Consider the following 22877-nt stretch of genomic DNA (forward strand, 5'->3'; position numbering starts at 1 on the left):
ATATGTTCCTAGAAATAGAAAATTTCCTCACTCATTTTGACGCTTTCTTTGTGTAGTGCACGTGAAACAGTTCTGAAAATAGCACTTACATTAACACTCAGATGGAATATCAACTGTTTTATTGGGATGCATGAAATGATTGTTAGAGCAGATTCATCTGAGATTCATAGAGCATTAAGTAAATATAAGTAATAAGATAAGACATATGTTTGCAACTGTCTATAGAAAATATACCTCCAGTACTTTATAAAAGATTGAAAACAAAATACTGTGCTTTGCGGACTGATTTCTATTTGTACAGAAGCTCTGTTTGGTATATCCAGCTCTGCCAGCATTGTTTTAGGATTTAAAGTTGTATTTCCACATCTTCTCTGCCCTGTCGCAAGGTCATCTAAATGAGTCACGGGAAATCCAGTGAATAAAACATTATATATACATAGGTGTATATAGACATAGAAACACATACATCTGTCTATCTATATCTCTATACATATCTTCATATGTGTTTGTATATCTTACACAATAAACATTAACTAAAAAGTAATATTTTAAAATCGATTTAATTTCTCCTAGTATTTTAACACCAGGCTTTTTTCTCTGTAGCTTCACTGATTTTTTGCTTTCCATGTCACAGTCACTCTCAGAGTACTAAATGTAATTCTCTTCTGATATTTATTAGTTCAGAGGATAAAGCAATAACAATGCAGGTAAATAAAACATATGTGCTAGGCCATTTTCAAAGGATGCTTGAAAATTTTATTCATTATGATAAAACTGTCAAAAATATCGCCTCTTTTCTACCTTCCTAAACATAGGAATATTTCTGTGTTTATATCACTTTGACCATTAGTTGCTGGATGTTTTCTTCTATATTTCAACTATTCTCCAAGCAGGCCCGCCGAGAGCTTACACAATTTAGTCTGCTGAATTTTTTTTTTAATTGTTTTTGGTAATAGTAACTTTTTAGGGTTTTTTTCAATCACAAAATATATGATGAAAATTTTGTTTAAAAAGTTGGTAAATAATTATTGCTTTGGTGTAGGTGTTTTAATGCATTAAGGCAAATTGTATATCTGATTGGAACATCTGCGCAGTAAGCTAAACATGTGGCAGACAGTACAAATAATTAATCAAAAAGTGTTGACACTCAAACTCTTGATGAGGAAAATACTTTTGCTTTTATCAACCAGTGAATATATCCTTTGGTTTTCATGTGTGTGTGTGTGTGTGTGTGTGTGTGTGTGTGTTTTCAGTCTTGCTCTGGGAAAAAGAAATTCCCATCGGTTTACTTACTTTTTAAAAACAGCTTTATTGAAGTATGAATTACATGACATAAAATTTATCAATTATAAATGTAAAATTCAATGATTTTATTATATTTACATAGAATTGTGCAGTCAGTTTTAAGACATTTTTATCACCCCTAAGAGATCCATTTTGCCTGTTTGCAGTGAATCCCTGTTTGTAGCCCCGGGCCCAGACTAACACTGATTTTTTTTTTGTCTCTGTAGACTAGCCTTTTCTGGACATTGCAGAAACATACAATATGTAGGTGTTTTTGCATCTGGCCTCTTTGCCTTAGCACAGTGTTTTGAGAATCATCCATGTTGTAGCATACATCGGTAATTTGTTCGTTTTTATTGATGAATATATTCCAATGTGGAGATACACCACAAACAATTTATTTGTTCACCAGTTGATGGAAATTGTAGTGTTTCTGGTGATTGACATATGAATAATGCTGCTGTGAATATTCCCAGAAAAGATTTTTTGTGTGTGTGAACATATGTTTACATGTCTCTTGAGGAGATACCTAGTAATGGAATCACTGAATCACTTGGTAAGTTTATGTTTAACTTTTTAAGGAGGTACCAAGGTATCTTTCCAAAGTGGCGATACCATTTTTCATTCTCCCCTGCAATATACGAGGGTTTCAGACTTCTCCATATCTTCACATGTTATGCTCAGTAGTTTTAATGATAACCATTCTAGTGGGTGTAAAGTAGTATCTCATTGTAGTTTTAATGTGCATTTCCCCCTAATGACTAATTATGATGGCCATCTTTTCATATGTTTATTATTCATTTATACATCTTCTTGGGTGAAATACCTATTCCAATATTCTACAGTACTCACTTAGAAAAAGTTGGTTAATTTTTTTATTAATATTGAGTTGTAAAAGTTATTTCTATTCTATGTAAAAGTATTTTTTAATCAGATACATGATTTGCAAATATTTTTTCCCAGGCTGTGGCTTGTCTTTCATTTTCTTAACGGTGTCTTAAATATTAAGAACACTTTGCCTAGCTGAAGTTATGGAATGTTTTTTCCATGTTTTCTTCTCACAGCTGTATAGTTTTAATTCTTACATTTACATTTATGATTCATTTTGAGTTAATTTTGTGTACAATGTGAGATAAGAGTCTAAATTCATCTTCCTGTATAAGGGCATTCAGTTGTTATAGCACTACTTGTCAAAAAAGTTTTCTTTTCTCATTTAATTGTCTTGGCACTTCTTGTCAAAAAATCAGTTGGCTAAAAATGTATTGTGTTTCCTGGACTCTCAATTCTATTTCATTGATCAACATTCTTAGTCTTACAGCAGCACCACATTGTTTTGATTTTTGCACCTTTTTATAGTACCTTTAGAAATTGGGAAGTGTATGTCTTCCAAATATTTCTTCTTTTACAAATATGACTTGACTCTTCTGGTTTTGTTTTGTTTTGTTTTGTTTTTGGCCACACCATGTGGCTTGTGGGATCTTAGTTCCCCTTGACTATTCTGGATCTTTTGCATTTCCATATACATTTTAGGAATGGCTGATCAATATCTACCAAAAGGCCTGCTGGGATTTTTTATGATTTGCATTGTATTAGGTTGGAAGATATGGATAATGGTTTTGGTTTGTCTCTGTTTTTTTCCATTTATTTTTATTTTTACCACTGTGTGTTATTACAAAGCTAGGCTGCCAATAATTTTCAGGAAATACTTGGTATACTTATTGCATAGGACAGTGAACCAGCCAAGTGTCTCCAGGAATTCTCTGGAACTGGTGAGGCCAAACTCTAGGTAAACACTTCTCTCTCCAGGTAACTATCTTAAACACCAACATAGAGGTGGACCAGTTAGACTTTGGAAAAAATTTAACGTTCAAATCAAAGTATTTGACACAATAACCTCACCTTGTTTAAAAGAAAGCAGGCAGAAGATTAAATACTTCATTAACAGGACACAGTAATATTTTATTGACAAAGCTAGATAATTTGCTCTGACACAATTAGGTATTTTTTCCTTCATAACTGCTCTCTCTGAACATTTCAAGAGCTGATCATCTTTGTGTTTTGAAAAAAACAATGGCAACTTCTAAACTGATGTGCAAATTTTGAAATATGGAAAAGAAAATGGATTTAGTCCTCCTTAAACCTGGCATCTGTGGGAATTTTGTTCTGCATGGATGAACTTCACATTTATTAATTCAAGGCACTAAGCTAGACTTAAAAAAAAATTCTTTCATTTAATTGCCACACAGAAACTCTCTGAACTAACTTATTATTCCCGATTAAGAGAAAAAAAACAGAAACTCAGGAAAGTCTAACTGAAGTAATGTTACCAAGGCCACAGAACTACTGTAGTTAAGTTGCAAACCTAAATCTGAAATATGTCTGACACCAGATTAGCTCTTTCTATGTGAACTGATTGGAGTTAGGCCAGAGAGATTTTCAGCAATAAAATTCAGCCTTTGTTGAAGGCCTGTTTTTCTTATGTCATCAGCATCTTATTCTTTACCTGATTCTCAGTAAATGTTTTTAAAATTGATTCGAAATTGCTTTGTTTTATTATTTTTTTAGAATTTTATTTTATTTATTTTAAATTTATTTATTTATTTGTTTATTTACTTATTTGGCTGCATTGGGTCTTCGTTGCGGTGGGCTTCTCATTGTGGTGGCTTCTCCTGTTGCGGAGCATGGGCTCTAGGCGCACGGGCTTCAGTAGTTGTGCCGCGCAGACTCAGTGGTTGTGGCTCGCGGGCTCTAGAGTGCAGGCTTAGTAGTTGTGGCACACGGGCTTAGTTGCTCCGCGGCACGTGGGATCTTCCTGGACCAGGGCTCGAACTTGTGTCCCCTGCATTGGCAGGTGGATTCTTAACCACTGTGTCACCAGGGAAGTCCCTGCTTTGTTATTTTGTTTTTTTTCTGTTCTACATACATGCAATAGTAGTGCTTTACCCCCAAAATATGTGTGCCTTATATTTATGGTTTCTGAAACTTTAAAAGCTTTATTTATTGGGAATTTCAGTTGAGAGAGGACATGTCTTAGTACAAATAGTTTTTTAGATTCTCTTCAATTATAGCATTTCAGTGACCAGCATTTTCAACATTGTACATTTTCAACAGCTGAGAGAGTCATATTTCATCAGAGGAAATTAGTTGCCCCCTGAAGATGGTGAAAATCAGGTTTATTATAGCACAATTCATGGCAAAAGGCAAAGAACATGGTCTTTATAGTAAGAGATTCAGGTTCAATTTCAGTTCAACTACCTAGTGCATTTGTGACCTTGGACAATTTAAATGAAATCATGAATTCTATTTTCTCATTTATTGAATAGGGATAATGATGAGCAGGTTTCTTGTGAAAAACCGAGTAAAAGAATTTCTGGAAAATATCTAGATCTATGTTCGACACATAGTGGATGTTATTAACATTTTAGTTTCCATGTCCATCAGCTGCTTTTAGGAGTCATTTTAAATAAAGCCAGAACATGAATAACTGCAGAAATTATTTGGGAATAGTCTGTCATGTAAGTACTCAGTAAATGCTTAAATGTATACAACATGGATTAGACTTGTTTTCCAATAAACTATCTCCTCCAATTGCATGATTGTTTAACATGATTTACAATTTTTACCTTTCACAATGCCCTATTATTCATTTTTCAGTGTCAACTTAGTCATTAAACTTAAAACTCTAATTTTGGGTTTCACTAAAACAACTAAGAAATACCCTTCCAAAGACTTAACATTTAGCTCATAAAGCTATTACTACTTTACTATGAGCTATGATTCTGAGAGTCAGTGATAGTTTGATGTTTGCTACAACTGTGCTTTGCTGGAATTTTCAGATCAACGTACTACATCTTGTTTTAGGAAGAATCTCCATGTTTAGCCTCTAAATTGCAGACCATAAGGTAATTCTTGCCTTGGTTTGCTAGTTCCAGATGGATAGATTCTATCTTACACCCTGTTCCATTCCCTGTTTCAGTCTCATTCTTCTAACAATGCTCAGCAACCATGCAATTTGGATATGGACCATCAGAACCAAATTGCAAGACCCTCATGAGAAAGGATATCTTGCTAGGAGTAAATGCCCATGAAAGCCTTTTGAATCATTTCTAATCACTGTCTAACCCTCCAGCTTCTTACTCTTTGTTTTCTGACTGTAATGAACCAAATCAACATGGTGAAAGCCTGAAAGCTAAAGGGATTATTTTTAATTCTCAAACTCATTTTTATGTATCTGTTGCACTTATAATCATGTTTAGATTATTCCCATTGCTTTCCTCTAATTTTGAAGGGAGATAATTTCACCTTATCTATATAAATCTTTCCCTTTCAGTTCAAGAAGAATTATCTGTTTCTCTTCGTAGATTAAGCTAAGTGCTAAATATATTTGTTTTTTACCACTCAACAGCCACGGAGATTCATCCAGGGACAACTAATATCTCATAGGTGCACAAAGTGGGTGGCTTGGAAAAGCAAGGGGAAGAACAAAGACATAATCTAGGGATTTCCCCCCATTTCATCCTTATACATCTACTCTACAATATTGCTGTAGAAATTACTCATCCCTTTGAAATTTTTTATTCTGTTTAAATATGATTATGAGAAAAAAGTCATAAATCTTCAGGTAAATTTATATTTCCACTAAATGAAATGCATTAAAAAATAAAACTCAACTCAATCCTGGCAAACATGTCCCTTTATATCACATAGATACACTATGTTCAAAAGCAATAATTTAGACAGTTATTTTAGTTTCCAAGTAAGTAAAATTTTTTAAAAATCATGGTGACTAAAATACAGGTTTTCATTATTTCGGTGTCACAATGTACTGTGCCATTTTGAAAGTAGTGATTTACTGGTATTTTTGTCAGTTATTTTGTCAGTTTTAAATATCTAAATATCAATATTTTTATTAACGTGTACAAAGATACTTATTGCCTATATTAAAATTTTATGTCAAATGAAATTACATCAAAAAACCCTTCACTCATTAAAATTTTTCCAAGGTATTGTATTATAATTATATATCCCAAGGTATCTTATAAGATTAATCATCTTTTCTTAATTCAGTTAATGATTTGTATACAGAGTATGGTTGAATTATGAGTTGGATCTATTCTGCCAATCTCTGTCTTTTAATTTGTGTGTTTAGACATTTTAACATATAAAGAAATTATGTATATGTTGGGGTTTAATTTTGTCATTATTGTTTCTGTTTGTTCTTGTGTTTCTTGTTCCTTTGTTTCCTTCTTCTAGCCTTTCTTAGATTACCTAAACATCTTTTAGAGTTACATTTTTATTTACGATGGCTTGAGTATATCCACTTGTATAATTTTCTATGTGGTTGTCATACGTATTGCTGTATACATATATAACTTATCACAAGCTATTGTGTCAATGTTTTACAACTTAGAAGTGTAGAACATTTGCTTCTCTTTAGGTCCCTTTACCCTCTCCATTTTAAAAATATAATTGTCTAATACATTTAGCACCACATCAGATAGTTATAACTTTTATTTTAATCAAAATATTTGCTAAAAGAAGCTCCTGTGATGAAGAATAGTCTGTTATATTTACTATCCAGTTCATTGTTCTTCTTTCCTTTCTAAAGATCCCTGTCTTCTTCTGTTATCACTTTCTTTGTGTTGAGAGAGCTTTCTTTAGTCATTATTTAAGGGTAGATTTGCTAGCACAAATTATTTTGGTGTTCCTTTGACTGAGAATGTCTTTATTTCCTCTATTCCTGGTGGATAGTTTCATCACTGGATATAGAATTTCTGGTTCCTTTTTAGAATTGACAGTTATTTTCTTTCACCACCTAAAAAAAATGTTGTGCCACTTCCTTCTGGCCTGCATGGTTTCAGATAGGAAATCCATTGTAATTTAAATTGCTGTTCCTTTATAGGTAATACATTCTTTTCCTCTGGCTATTTTTACGATTTTTTTCTTTTTATTTAATATTTAGAATTTTAATTTTGTTATGTCTTGGTGTGGATTTCTTTGGGGTTGTTTGAGGTTCTCACATGTTTGAGTGTGTAGATTTGTTTCTTTTGCCAAGTTTGGCAAGTGTTCAGCCATTGTTTCTTCAAATCCTTTTCCAGTACCACATTCTTTCTCTTCTGTATTCTGATAATATGAATTTTTGCTCTTTTAAATTTTTCTACAGAAACTTCTGTTCTGTTGGTCTGTCTTCAAGTTCAGTGATTCTGTCCTTTTCATTAACACTCTATTGAGTACAACTAGTGAGTTTTTAAAAAAAATTTCAGTTATTGTAGTTTTCAATTCTAAAATTTCCTTTTAGTTATTTTATGTAACTTCTATTTCTGTGCTGAAATTTTCTGTTTTCGTGTGTCTTGTGAGAATTTGTAATTGATTTCTAAAGGAATTTTAAAGCAGTTGCTTTTAAAAATCTTGTCAGATAATTTCAATATAAGATTAATCTCCATATTGGCATTCCTTGATTATCTTTTCTCATTAAATTCTTGTTCTCCAGTTTCTTGATATAATGAATGATTTTTTCAGTTGTATCCTGGACATTTATTTTGTTGGGGGACTCTTGTTCCTAAGTATTCTATTTTAGCAGGCAGTTGTTCTGTTTAAGTTTAGTGTGTAAGTTATAGTCTACTTCTCTGACTTTAATTCCTATGAATATTTAGTTTCTGAGCCCTTGCAATGTTATTTTTGTCTTCTTTGTTTTCTGGTGCTGCTGGGACTCCTGCTTAAGCCTTATTGGAGCCATCTGTGGGGGCACTGAAATATTCTGGGTGAGGCAGGAATCCACTGGACCTAGTCCCCTTATACCACTGGGTAGAAGCCAGGAAGTCACAGGGCTTTGCTATTGCAGTAGATATGAGAAGATGGGACCACTCTCTGGGCCCTGGTTCTGGATTGGGTGATAAGAGAGCTAGGAGTTTGTTTCTGCTGCTGCTGGGAGATCACAGCACTCACCTGACCTAAGGTATGGAGCAGGGGCCGGGATGGCTGAGGCTTTGCTGTTGCCACTGCTGTTGGTGCATTGGATCATCAACAGAGGCCCTCTTTGTGGAGAACTGCTTGGGGTTCTCCATCAGGTCTCTGTTAGGTTTCTACTTTCCCAGTCCTTTGGTTAGAAAGAGCAGGTCTGTTTTTTCTTTCTTCCTCCCTCTCTTCTTTCTTATTCTGTCTTGCTATCAATCTTTCTTTCTTCCTCTCTTTTTGCCTTTTTTCTTTTATGCCTGTTGGTCATTTCTTGTGGCAGTCCTCTCCATTGCCCAGTCCAAGGTATATGGGAGATGAAAAGAAAACCCAGGTAACTTGCCATGTTGTTATTCCTCAAATCCTGCACTCTCTAGCCAGTACACATTCTTTTTTCAGCTTTCAGATTTCTCTTACTGTTGTCTATGAAATAATTTCCAGGGTGTATAATTATACTTAGAAGGAACAGGGAAAAGTGAGTCTATACACTCTTCCTGAAGCCTTAGCTAGTATTTTTATAGCTGTGGTTATAGCTTATATTTTTTATGCTTTAGCAATTAGCATTGATCTTAGAACACACTAGGTGCTCGGCAAAAAAAAAATGTGAATAAGTGAATTAGCAAATGAGTGGTTGCCTAAATAAAAGGAAAGAAGGAAGGAAGGATGGAAGGAAGGAAGGAAGAAAGGAAGGGGGAAGAAAAAAAGGAAAGAAAGAATAAAGGAAGAAAAAAGAAAAGGAAAGGAAAGGAAGAATGCTTTTGTCAATGGACTACTTTAATAACAACATTATATATTGGAAAGAGCACCAGCCTCAATTGTGTAACTAACCAATGTAGCATTATTGCCTATCAATTTAAATTCTGTAAACTTATGTTTTCTTATTTATAAAATTAAAGGCTTTACTTAAAATTTGTCATCCCTTCCAGTCATGTATGCTGTGGCTCTCAAACAGTTTTTATGAAAGTCACAATTGACGCTCTACCTAAAAATCATCTGCTATAGAGCTTATAGTTATGACCCCTGAGGCAGCACGCAGACCCTTTGATACAGCTGTGCAGTAGTGGGAAACAGCAACAAGTCGATTGAATTGGTGTAAAACAATAGCGGATTCTGTACATTTTCCCAATCCATGGCATATGTAGGGCATGAGTCAGAGGGGTTGAGCTACCAAAAATGAAGGGCTCGATAGACCTTTCACCTGTGAGCAGCTGGTCACACACTTGTGGTTTTCCATATATGTTCACATATTGAGAGAAAACCATCCACTAGCTATTATCTTTGAACGCCAAGGACAAACGTATCATGGATAATGCCCATACAACTGTTAATGCAGTCTGTGCCTTTGTTGGAACTTCTGTTCCCAGGCTAATAGATATTTCATTTAACTGATAACTCTGCCTTCTTGATATACCATTAGCACCTAAACTTTTTATGCAAGATGTAACTAAGAATGTGCTGAGGGTGCATATGTTTACTCTCTTGGCCCCAACTCTCTAATAGTCTTACATATAAGAGTGTTATACAAATTTTGGAAGTGAGAATAAAACTGTCAACAGAGGAGAAATATATAAATGCATCATTAAAATACTATTATGCTAACATCATAAACATTTTATACACACACATGCATGCAGACATTTAGCTATAGTTATAGATATATACATTAGCCTTAACAGGTATATAGTATGCTTCATAATATATATGGCATTATGGTTGTTCTTTTCAGATGCAAGTACAAAGACTGTTCAGAATTAATATTATGATAGCCTTTTACAATCCCTTTTTCCAAATGTAAGTAGAACTTTCTAAAATGCAAATCCGAACATATATTTACATTACTTTATTGTCTTTCGGTGCATACTTATTGAATATTTAATACATTCAACACACTGTATATGATGTGGAGAGTATTGTTCAGGGTGTGACTAAAACAAATATGAAAATTACAGTCTATTAGATGAATGCTTGGGAGATCATACTCTTTAAATATTTTACTAGTCCCTATGTGATACAGTCCCTGATTACAACTTCTTACTAAGATTTTTCTCTTCATTCTCTCCTTATCACTTCACCATTCCCTCTACCCCATACTTCCCCACTACAAATTAAAACATGCTTTCTGTTGCCCTTAACCTTTCTTACATACTTTTCCTTTTGACTGAAACAAATACTACCTCATCTTCTAAACTTGCATGTTTGTGTGGAAAGTGCCACTAGTTTTTCATCCCTAGCTTTGATACCAGTTCTTCTGGAAGGCCTTTCCTGATGATCCTCACAGCCTTAGACGTTAGCTAAGTGCTTCTCTTCTATTCTCCCTTATCACTCTATACTGTCCTATAATAGCTCTTATCACACTGTTTTGAACAGTAGTGTATAGTCTTATTTAATTATTCAAAGCCCGGATGGATCCTGAGCATCTTTTTTTTTAAATTCCTTTTTTTTTATTGTGGTAAAAAACATATAACCTGAAATCTAACTTTAGATACCTTATATGAAATCAATAAAGTGATCAATCTCTTGGAAACAAAAAGTAGAATGTTGGCTGCCCGGGGCTGGGGAGAGGAGGAAATTGGGAGTTGATCAATGGGTATAAAGATTCATTTAATGAAGGTGAATAAGTTCTAGAGATCTGCTTTACAACAATGTGACTATAGTTAACAATACTGTGCTACTTTCTTTAGGGTCAGTTTCTGGAGGTGTATTTTATTCCTTTGATTGGGCCATATTTCCCTGTTTCTTCATGTGCCTTGTAACTTTGTGTTGGGAGTCATACAGTTGAAAAAAATAGACAACTCTTCCAGTCTTATGGACTGGCTTCATTCAAGGAAAGACTTTCACCCATCAACCCAGCTACAGATTTTTGGGGGCCTTTCCAACTTTTTCTGAGCATGTACCTTCTCTTGCTTTGTGTATGTGATTTCACAATTAGAAAGGTTTGCTGCTTTTCTCTGGCTCTGCCTGAAGCCACCAAGCTCTGTGCACCCACCAAGTGTCCAAAGTATAACTGTTCTGTTAGCGCTCCCCATCAGATGAGACAGAAACCAGTCTCTCAGACTGCACCCACAAAAGCAAGAACATTGGACTTATGCTCTACTCTTTTTTTCTCTCTCTAGGGAGAAGACACAAACTGGGTGCTTACTCCTGATCATGGTGAATGGTGGCTGTTTTGTCTGCAGTTTTACCACTTCTCTAGTGCTGCCACAATCTGCTGAATTCTCTTTTGTTCTCTGCAGCCCCCTGACACTCAAGGTATGCCAATTCCCTGTCAGTGCCCTGAGTCAGATGAGACAGAAAGTAGTCCCCCCACAATCTAGAACTTTAAATGTACATTCTCCCCTTCTCTTTCCTTCCCAAAGGAGAAACCGCAATTGGACTTTTCCTCCCAATTGCAAACTATGCTAGCTTTGGGAGCATGGTTGGAATTAAACAGCTTTTCTTAGCTGTTTCATTGTGGCTGTTCTTGGATTTGAGCTTGCCTGGGTGCTGCATCTTCCTAACTGATTTCTGGAGTTCTCATAGAAGCTTCTGAGGATGTATGTTGATGTTTCTCTAGTGCACTGAGGTCTGGGGCTTCCTATTCCATCATTTTGCTGATGTTACTTGTCTGGATTTTGAACATCTTGAGTAACATTGTTTTCTTAGTATCCAGCACACTGCCTGGCACACAATTAGTGCTTAACAAATACCTGTAGAATCTGAATGAAGTAGTCCCAGTTCAGGGCTAGAATATCAAACTTGTGTCTAAATGATATAAAAATATTTGGTTTTATAAAGACATTGATACCTTGGCAGGTTTGTTTATTTCTCTTCAAGATAGTGGGTTTCAGGGTATAGTCTTGTGCAAATTCAGCATATAAACAGCAAGTCCTAGAGCAGTGCTTTCGAATAGAAATTTATGCAATAATGGAAATGTTTATTTTTGCTATCTAAAAAGATTGCCATAAGCCATATGTGGCTTTGGAGCATATGAAATGTGGCTAATGTGAGGGATAGAATTTAAAATTTTATTTAAATTTTATTATTTTAAATTTAATTTTAAATAGCTACATGTAGCTGATGGTTACCATATCGGACAGTGCAGCTCTAGAGAACTTGAGAGCTGGCATGGATCTCTAAAAATGCATTTTGAAAATATTTATGCTGCAACATTTTCTGTTTTTTCCTTGTAAAAAAGCACCTACAGAGATGCAACGTCATTGTCTTAATCGTGACCATAAGTTTCTACCTGCTACCAGAACCAGTTGTTTTTGAATTACTTTATTTCCTTCCTTCTTCCCTTTTCTTTTGTTTTCTTGGCTAAATTAGGTGTTAGAATAACAGACAAAGATGTGATATTTCTTTTGTTATTATTCCATGGTATTTAAAATTTATATCAAAGCCATATATATATATATATATATATATATATATATATATATATATATATGTATGTGTATATTTGGGTCAAATAATACTACAAATCTTAAAAAATAAAAAAGATATTTTCCTAGCAACTACTTTGCCCCACCCCTGGGTTATGCTACTTTGAAGCAACTACTTTGAACTCTTCAGCTATTTCTTCTATTTCCTTTCATATATATAAAATATGCTTAAAATTGAGTTTTCTATTTTCAGTATCATCCTATATCCATTTATGGCAGATGAGGGTGCAATTCTCTCGTATGACCTGACCTGAAATTGCGCGCGCGCGCACACACACACACACACACACACACACACACACACACAACGACATATCCCCTTCCGCATCTCTCTAATGGAGAATTTCTTCATAATTCTGGTTAAATCAAATTTCAGCAGTTATATAAATAAGTCTGTAAATTATAATTACTACTGAGGCAGGATTTTGAAGAGTAAATGCCTTGATGTGAGCACTACTGGTTCTTTCTGCTTCTCACATACTTCACTCTAGGGGAGGTAGGAGTATCGATTGGTGAATTTGGAAGGAAAAACAGAGAAGGTTTGGCCCTACCTCTCCCTCTCACTTCCTCCCAGTAAGAATGAACTTGCTCATGGAGTGACCTCCATGCCATCTGGTTTATGGTTCTAGACCCTAAACCTGCAAAATAGGGGAGATCTGTAGTTTTAAGGGATAAAAATCACATTTGGGGAAGAACACATGTAGTACTTGAGGAGTCCATTTGTCCAGGGCCTGTGGCTTGGCTTTTGAATTTCAGTGGATGGGGAGAGCACTATTAATGCTTGTAGAGGAATATGTCACACCATGCATATTTGACTTTTAATTGCTGCGTCTGTGCAAGAGAATTTAAACTGCAATGCTTGACTAACTTATGATGGCTTTAACAACAAGTAAGAAGCTGATCCTAAAGAAACTGAGCTTTACATTTTGGGTCTTTATCAATTAAATAGGGATTGAGGGCTTAAGCAAAGAATTAGGGTCTGGGCAAACTCTAACAGGTGCATAGGCCTTAGGGAGGCAGAGGTGGTACTTTTGACAAAGGATTTAACTTCTCTAAGTATTACGTTTTCTTATGTAAATTGCTGAAAATAATTCTACTTCATAAAATTAATGTACTTGTTAGGAGGATTAAATAAGATAATAAATATAAATAAATTAGCAGATTGCTTGGCATGTAGTGAGTTCTTAATTTTAGATACTAATGTTACTATCTGCATATCAATTAGACAGTAAGAACAGTTCAGGGGACTTCCCTGGTGGTCCAGTGGTAAAGAATCCACCTTCCAATGCAGGGGACGTGGGTTTGATTCCTTGTCGGGGAACTAAGATCCCACATGCCATGGGGCAACTGATCCCGCGCACCACAACTACTGAGCTCCTGCGCCTCAACTAGAGAGCCCACGTGCTGCAAACTACAGAGCCCACGTGCTCTGGAGCCTGCACACCATAACTAGAGAGAAGCCTGTGCATTGCAACGAAAGATCCCGCATGCCTCAAGGATGATCCCATGTGCCACAGCTAAGACCTGATGCAGCCATAAAAATAAAATAAATAAATATTTTAAAAAATTTAAAAAAGAACAGTTCAGATTGCTTCACATTATACTATTCATATACCCAGAATGCCATGGCAATCCTGGATAGAGATATAGCCATTAAAATAGATGGAAGGATGGACAATAAAAATAACATGGCATATGGATAGTCCAAGGTTACTGGCTCCAGATGCAAATTGTAATCACTGCTATTGATCCATAGTATACAATACTTTATAATGGTTTTTGAAGTTCATACTGTTACGGACTCCATTGTGTCTCCCCCAGATTTATATGTTAAGCCCTAACCCCCCTATATGACTATTTGGAGATATGGACTTTAAGTAGGTAATTAAGGTTAAATGAGGTCATAAAGGTTGGCCCTGATCCAATAAGACTGCTCTCCTTATAAGAAGAGGAAGAGACACGAGGAGTGTCACATACAGAGAAAAGGCCATGTGAGGACATAGCAAGAAGGTGACTTTCTGGAGCCCAGGAAAGAGGCATCACAAAAAACAATCTTGCTGGTACCTTAATCTTAGATTTCCAGGTTCCAGAACTATGAGAAATAAATTTCTGTTGTTTTAGGCACCCAAGTCTGTGGTGCTTTGTTATGGCAGTCCGAGTTGACCAATACATATACTTCATCAGTTTGAAACAGAATGTGATTCCATAGCTTTGAACCATCTACAATTATCTAACCATAGCTCTGAAGGCCACATTTCTTTAACTACTTAATAATTGATTGGGTCAGTTTTATTCATCCTACAACCTTTTAGTACCATGCTTTATTTGTTCTTTGGGAATGAAATTGCATTTTCTATTATAGATAACTGGAATGCTTTTATCTTACTGCCTTGTCGAGAGAAATGGATCATGGAAGGACATTAAAAGTGAACAATAATATAGACAAAGAATAGTTTGTGTTTTAAGACTGGATTTTAACTTGAATTTAAAACTTTCCTCTACTTAATCAGTACTTCTTTTTATTAAATACACACACATTCAGTTTCTCAATAGGGAAGAAGGAAGGGCAATTGGATGTATATTTCTATATGTAAGGGATTTATTTAAATAGAAAAAACAGAAATCAGAACATATTATAATTTAAATTTAAAAATATATGTAATGGTACATTTAATGCTTACGAAACTTTACTATGTTTCTCATGAAAATATATCTAGGTGTGCAAAATGAATGTAATTATCCCAAAATTAATGAACAAATAGGATGAGGAGTGAATGTGGGCATTTCTCTCACTTGAACAATTTTCAAGCTGAACTTCAGTATGTAATTCTTCACTTTCCACTAATGAAATTATGTCTCTGCCATGTCTGTCTTGTATGTTTTTTGAGAGTGAGTCACATTCTGACCTATCATAATTGTAGGTTCCTAGGTTAACCTACATAATTGTAGGTTCATTGTGTTTAAATGAAACACAATGAAAATATAAGAAGAGTGAAGAAAAAACAAAGGTAAAGTATATTGGAATTCAAATAACAGGTGAAGAAGGTCATCTGCTTCTGGACAAATCAATCTTTTCTTGTAAGGAATGAAAAGTAGGGGGGTAGTCCTTCTACTGATATTTTTGGTGATCTTCTTAGTGTTTTTAAAATTAAATAGATTTTTTCCTTAACAAGAAAGAGAAATGGATACATAATTAAGAGACTGGTATCTAGGCTTGGATCCACCTTTACCCAGCTACATTATTTTGAATGAGCTGCACCTCCACAGGCTGAAATGCCTTCAAGTATGAAGGGAAGGAAACAGGCTCAATGACCTTTAAAGAACTTTAGAGAACTATCTAACAACTGATAATGTTATTCCTCTTCATTTATTGTCTATTCTGATAGTGTTTCCTCTTTAAAATTTCATGATGGTACCTAGTGAGTGCAATGAGAAACACATCCTTCAGAAACTTCAGTGGAATTGCTATAGATCTTGAACAGGACAGTACAAAATTGTCTGCTGAAAAGTTTGTCCACTGGCAAAGCAACATCAAGTAAAATTTATAGTGCTCCTAATTTTCACCTTTGTGCTAAAGCAGTTTTATTATTTGTGCTCAAAATAAATTATTCCCATTATATCAGTGAAAAGCTCAGGAAAAACTAGTGATTGGTCCTTCAATTAACACTGTAATTACCAGTCATCTGTAAAAAATAAAGCCATCAACACAAAGGAACATGGATAATGAGTTAACTATGCTGGGTAGGTCATAAGTAAACTTTGGACATTTTCAAAAATATGAATACTGTGCATGATGTAATTTTGTTTATCTTTTCTTTTGCTCTCCATCGTTTTGTCTCTTACTCTTCCTGAAAGGAAGAACAGAGACAAAGAGAAAAAGGCTTTTGAGTCCTTACTTCACCTCTAATTTTTTTCAAGTTTTCACCCTACATGCAATTTATGCCAATAGTAACCTCCCTCACAGATCTATAATGAAGATTAATGAGGTGTATTTATTTTCCCACATGTTGGGCTATTGGACTTGTCTCTAGAGATGCTATAAGCTTTGTCAAATAGAAATAATATTGTATATGGGAAAAGGAAGGATTTTGTTCATTAGGAAGTTTCTTACTAATTAATAGCTGACCATTATTCCCTCTTAGAAAGGATAGCACACACACTTCAGAAGTGATGTGATTAATACAACTTTCATAAGTGTCTATTTATTATGTAACTATTCCCCAAAGTTCCCAAATAGGGTTAACACATCTGAATAAACAATGAAATGGAAAATATAACTCTCTGAATAAGCAATAAAATGGAAAAAACAACCAGGTATTCTAGATCTCAAGTGATGACTTGAGCTGTGTTCCCATATCTGAGTCACTTGATATCTCTGGCTCTTACCTCTAAAATGAGAATCATAATTCTTTACTAAAGGTAAGGGATTATACTAGATGTTCTTTTAAGGACTCTGGTAGTTCTGAGAGCCAGAATTCTCGTACTAAAGATGATTCAGTGCATTAAGATGAATTGCTGATCTATGGTTTTTCACAAACTTGTATCACATTGAGCTGGACTTACTTTCAGCACCTATATTGAGAATGTCCCTTGGATTGCTAATTCAGTCATTCAACAAATATTTACTTAGGGCCTAAATTCTGTGGTTTCTGTTTCATGTCAGGCTGCTCTTTATTTCTTGAAGTCCTCCATCCCTCATGATCCATATTACAAGATTTATACTTAGATTCATACATTATAGTTTTGACTTCTTGACCAGATTTGAGTTTCTCTATAATATGTGGACACAGTGGGGGAAGGGAATGGTGGGACGAATTGGGAGTTTAGGATTGACATATATCCACTACCATGTGTAAAATAGTGGGAACCTGCTTCATAGCACAGGGAGCTCAGCTAGGTGCTCTGTGTTGACCTAGATAGATGGGATGGGAGATGGCGGCTGGGGGTGGGAGGGAGGGCCAAGAGGAAGGGGATATATGTATACATATACCTGATTCACTTCATTGTACAGCAGAAACTAACACAACATTGTAAAGCAACTATACTCCAATAAAAAAAATAGTAAGGAATTTACTTTGGATTCTTCCAATGGTATGGCAGAAACTACTGGATTCCTCTAGGTATCATCTCTCTGCTTTTTACTTAACTAAACAAAATACTGGAGACATTGCCGCCACAATAAAAGGATATATTTCATAACATCTCTTGCAGTGGTTGGCTGTTGAGGTGTAAATAGAAATTTTTTTATTGTCCCATAAAGTTTCCTTAAAAGGGAAGAGGAACCATCCTTTTTACCTATTGCTTAGAATGTTGATGTGATGGCTAAAGCTCTTAATAGCCATCCTGGATTATGTGGAGACTCTTCCAGGGAACAAGAGAAAATAAGTCTGCTATCCTGACAGTACTCACTCTGAACTATCAAATTTTTAGTTCCTTTTCTTTTATAGAAGAATTAATGTCTATTTTGGCTAAGATGCTACTTTTCAAATCTTTGCTACTCACAACGAAATATAATCCTAACCAGTAGAACCTCATAAGGTGTCAGGTTCATACTAAGAATGTTAATAAATCCATATTGAATAATTGACCCCTATTTTGTGGGTTATAAATGTATCCCTTCGTGTGTGTATGTGTGTATGTGTATACATATCCTATCATATCCTGTCATATATGGGAAGTAATGCCTATAGTAATAAATGTCAGAGTTAGCATTATACAAGGTTTATTTAATTGCAAATTTAAATTAACACAAACTCATAGTTATTTGAAAATGTTACAGAAATAGGAAGAAAAAATGATGAAAAATATAAAAAATTGACATAAAAATTACACTAACATAATAATAAGAAGATAAGTTCCAATATAGTACTATACTAATACTACTGATAATAATGTAAAAGAGAGATGATGTCTCAGTCCATCCCATTTATTTTGCCCATGTTTACAAAGAGTATGATTAGTATTCTTTTGTTAGAGTGTCTCCATGTCACATAAGTATGGAGGCAGGGAAGTACAAAATCTGTAGGATGGGCTGAGAAGCTGAAGACTCAGGAGGATCGATGGTGCAGTTCTAGTCTGAAGGCCAGTGGGTGAAGACCCAGGATAGCCATGTTCAGGATCAAGTCAAAGGCAGTCTAGCAGGCCAGTCTTTTTGTTCTATTCACTCATTCTACTGATTAGATGAGGCCCACCCAAATTATGGAGGGTGATCTGCTTACTCAAAAATCACAGATTTAAATGTTCTCATCCAAAAACACCCTCCAAGTTAACACATAAAATTAACTATCACTGGCTCTTTGTTCAAATAATTGTAAGAAATATTTTTATTGCCAAAATATGGGTGATGCTAAAACTGTTTCTTGAAAGATGAGTAAATATTTGTTAGACAAGACATATGACAAGACATATGACTAAGAGGCAGAAGTTTCTAGGCAGAGGGAAAAGCACAGATCCTTCCAACTTCTAGGTTTGTGTTAGAAACTGCTTGTTAGTGACTATAACACTTTACTATTTAACATTTTTCTGTTCTAGGAGTCTTCAACATAATCATTCTGAGACTAGTCTCTTATTCTGGAATTAGCCAAATCCATTTTTCAGTCACCAGATTTGAGGGTCTGTATGTAAAACTATTTGTATGCAATGAATAAGAGGTACTTGTCCCATCTATGATTGCCTCTAGTCATTTCCCCCAGGTTTACCACACTAGAGTTTCAAATCTCAAAATCAATCAGTAATATATAAAATACTGCTGTGCTTATAATTCCAACCAGCAACATTTAGCTGCAGTTGAAGATGAGGCTTACTGGAAACACATAATCATTTTAGTAAACTTCTCTTTGTTTCCTTAGATATAACTTCCTTTGAAATAAAACACTTGTGGAAATGTTGATTATTTGACTGCCTTGAGAAGGAGGCAGCTTTTTTTTGAGCAGCTCTTTTCATTTTTCCATCCCTCACACTTTCACACAAAATGCCTTAATATCTTTCCTGTGGCAGGGGTGGAGGAAACTACTATATAGTGAAAGAAACCTCAGAGAACTTATACAGGTTTTCAGTGATTTTTATGAACAGTCTAATAGGTTTCATTAATGCAAAATACAGTTTTTACGAGAAGAGAGAGAGAGAAAATTCTGCATATCAGGAAACCTCACAGAGGTATCACATTGTTGCCATAATTAAAAGAACTTAGGGAGTGTCACATTTTGCAAGATGGAATTGAGCCACCATATATGGAAAATATTACTGACGTGGCCCCTGTCTCTTCACTCTAGGCAGTTTGGTCTAGAAAATCCACGTGCAAGTGGAAGTTTCCTGGAGCCAAGATTTCCTGACCATGTATACAAGAGTATTAGACATGACCATTTTCACCTTTCTCCCTTTCAGTCTCTCCCTCTCTATAGTCTCATGAAAAACTTCACAGTAAACTTAGCTAAAATGCTATGGTCCCAGGAAGTGAGACCTATGATAGAGAGGGGGAAGATTCCCCAACCTACCCTGCCCCGCATAAACCACAACAGACACAGCACTGTGCCACTAATACTGCCGGACTAGACTAGTAAATAGGAGGTGAGAGGCTTTGAAACATGATGTTCCTCCTGCCTGGAGCATTCTTCTCATTCCTCACTTGACTGGCTCCTCTTTCTCTCTTCAGTCTCAACAGAAGACCTTTACAAAGGCTTTCTTAAGCTATTTGTATAGCACTTTTTTTTTATTTGAAAATAATTTATGTTTGCAAATTATAAATTTTATGTATTTGCCTGTTTACATTTATCCTGTTCATTTCTCCCTCTAGAATGTGAGATAAATCCTATGAAGGCAGATTACCTTGTCTTTTTTGCTCACTACTGTATACCTAATATCTAGTACACTTCCTGGAACATGAAAAATACTAAATAAATTTGTGCTAATTAAATAAATGAATGCATAAATGAATTAAATGGAAAAATGTGAAATATAGTTTTGTGAGTATTGGGCTAATTACTTAACATTTGAGCTTCAGTTTTCTCATCTGTAAAAAGAAGAAATTATGACTTTTTTGATATTTAATGAGCTTTTGTGACGATCATCTGGGGAAATGAATGAGAAAGTGTTTTTAAACCTCTAAACTCCATGGAAATATTGAGCATTTTTCAATTTTGGTTACTTTACTAGGTTATTAAATCCAAACTGTAAGCAGTGCAGTTTTAATAACTAAACATCACTTTCCCTCTATTTTTTGGTCTGTGATTTTCTCTAATTTAGTTAACAGAATTTCACTCTCTGCTCACACTTTTCTCCTCTAATTTTCCTAACGTTTCATAATACAGGGGGTGGCTAAGAGTTCAGTTACTTTCTTAGAGGAAACTGTAGCTCATAGAAGTTGCAACCTGCTCAAAATTTCCTGTTTTTAATAAATGACAGGCAGAATCTCATCCCACATGCCATGACTCCAAGTCCTTCTGTTAAATCATAGTGGAAGACACAGCAAACAGGAGGGCTAGTCATATTTCTTGAAAACGCATTACATTGTCTTCTATATTTCTGGGAAAAAAATAAAATTAGATTTAAACAGTCAGGTCCATTTTTTTGGCAAGAACATTTCTTAGGTGGTGGACGTTTCTGTCAGGAGATACATGCTGTCTGGCTGTCTTTATGAGGTATTAACAGCCATTGATGATCTTTTCTAGGAGCCATTACATATTAGAAGTTGGATAATAATGGTATTCTATTTCTATCATTTCTTAATTTAAAAAGTAATTGGCATAATTTTATAAAAAATAACTTTCCTATCAATTATTTATTTGCACTGAGGAACACTTTTTATACTAAGGAAAGATAAACTCTAGATTCTTTCCCTTTATAACTCAGTTTTCAACACAATAAGTTAGTTAACTATCATTCTCTAGTAGTGACTAATGAGCTCTTCTGTTTCATTTTGGTCTGTTTCTTTAATTTGTTGGTTTTGGCTTTGTTTCGATATCATCATGTACACATAGATTTAAATATATTTGATGAAGTTTAGAAATTGCCATTATCATTCTAATTGATGGTCTAATTGTCTCAATTGTATCCTAGGAGAGGCTCTTCAAATTGGTCTCTGAAACTTTTTTGACATGACCCTAGTAACCTTTGATATCATTTTGGTTATCTGGTTTTACAAGATGTTGTAGGAACATCTTGTACATGTTCTGACCCACACCTAAATCAACCAATTCTTCAGGGATACCTGATTTATTCCTTTTGGTAGAAAATTCTATTCAGATACAATCTATTCAGATACAATAGTGAGAAAGATATTTATATTCTGATTGCAGGACAATAAATATGGCTCATTTTAAAAATGATTTTAGTAGGAAAAGAATGCATGTTATTGATTTTACATTGTATCGTCTGCTTTTAGGCATTAGCTAATATAGAGAAGTGAATTGTTCCAAGTTGACAAAACTAATAATTGGTAAGCTTGATTCTCTAATGCTAGCGTGACTCCAAAGCTCATTCTTTAACTTTATTGTACATTGCCTTTTATTCAGTCACCTGTACTTTCTCTTCCATGCTTATCACTTCTACATAAAGTTTTTTCCTTTGGTTAACTTTCATTTATAGTGATAGGAGCTCCAAACATTTTTTTCCCCTTAACATTACTTTTAGGTGGACAGATACTGGAAAGGAATCTGGAAAAACCTGAGGTGAAGGGCAAGAGATAAAACATTCTTCTTTCAAAAATTTTTGCTTTTTCAGAATGAACTTCTGTAAGGGATTTTATTTTATCTTCATAGTAAACTGCTCTTTCCAGAGAATTACAAAATTGAGAACATTTAAAACAACTGTATTGAGAGGCTTAGCAACCCTCAATATAAAATATGTGGCATAGATACCAAATATATGGTAATTATTAGAATTATATTTGTTAATTCTTGATTCTACTGAGAAATGGTTTTCAAGTTTCCATTTTCAAATATTTCCCATTGCACAGAATGCTAAAAGTATATTTCTTTGTAAGTTACCATCTGTTAAAAATGAATTAGTTAAAATTATATTTTTATCATTTACTCACAAAATAAGCTATATTTTAAATAAATGAATAAGCAAATAAGCAATCAGTGGCTACAATGAATTTAACAAAGCTTTTGCTTGTTCATTCCTAGGTATAAAATCCTATCATCTGAAGGTCAAAAAGCACATTTGGAAAGTACCAATACCAAGTACAAGGCTGGGTAGTTGAAAATTAAAACCATATGCAAT

At 34.7% G+C, this 22877-nt stretch overlaps 2 long non-coding RNA genes across 2 annotated transcripts in view; one reads left to right on the forward strand and one right to left on the reverse strand.

Annotated features, from left to right (window-relative positions):
* LOC309642423 overlaps nt 1–22877 on the reverse strand; it is a 364292-nt gene that overhangs the window by 215254 nt on the left and 126161 nt on the right. The gene's annotated exons all lie outside the window — the stretch shown is intronic.
* The window catches only part of LOC309642406, a 319326-nt gene that overhangs the window by 3268 nt on the left and 293181 nt on the right, over nt 1–22877 (forward strand). The window contains exon 2 of the long non-coding RNA XR_014253167.1: nt 11349–11484. This is a non-coding gene — a long non-coding RNA (uncharacterized lncRNA). The remainder of the gene's footprint in view (nt 1–11348; nt 11485–22877) is intronic.

The sequence above is a fragment of the Balaenoptera physalus genome, assembly GCF_965194825.1.
Source record: "Balaenoptera physalus genome assembly, chromosome: 14".
Taxonomy (NCBI): domain Eukaryota; kingdom Metazoa; phylum Chordata; class Mammalia; order Artiodactyla; family Balaenopteridae; genus Balaenoptera; species Balaenoptera physalus.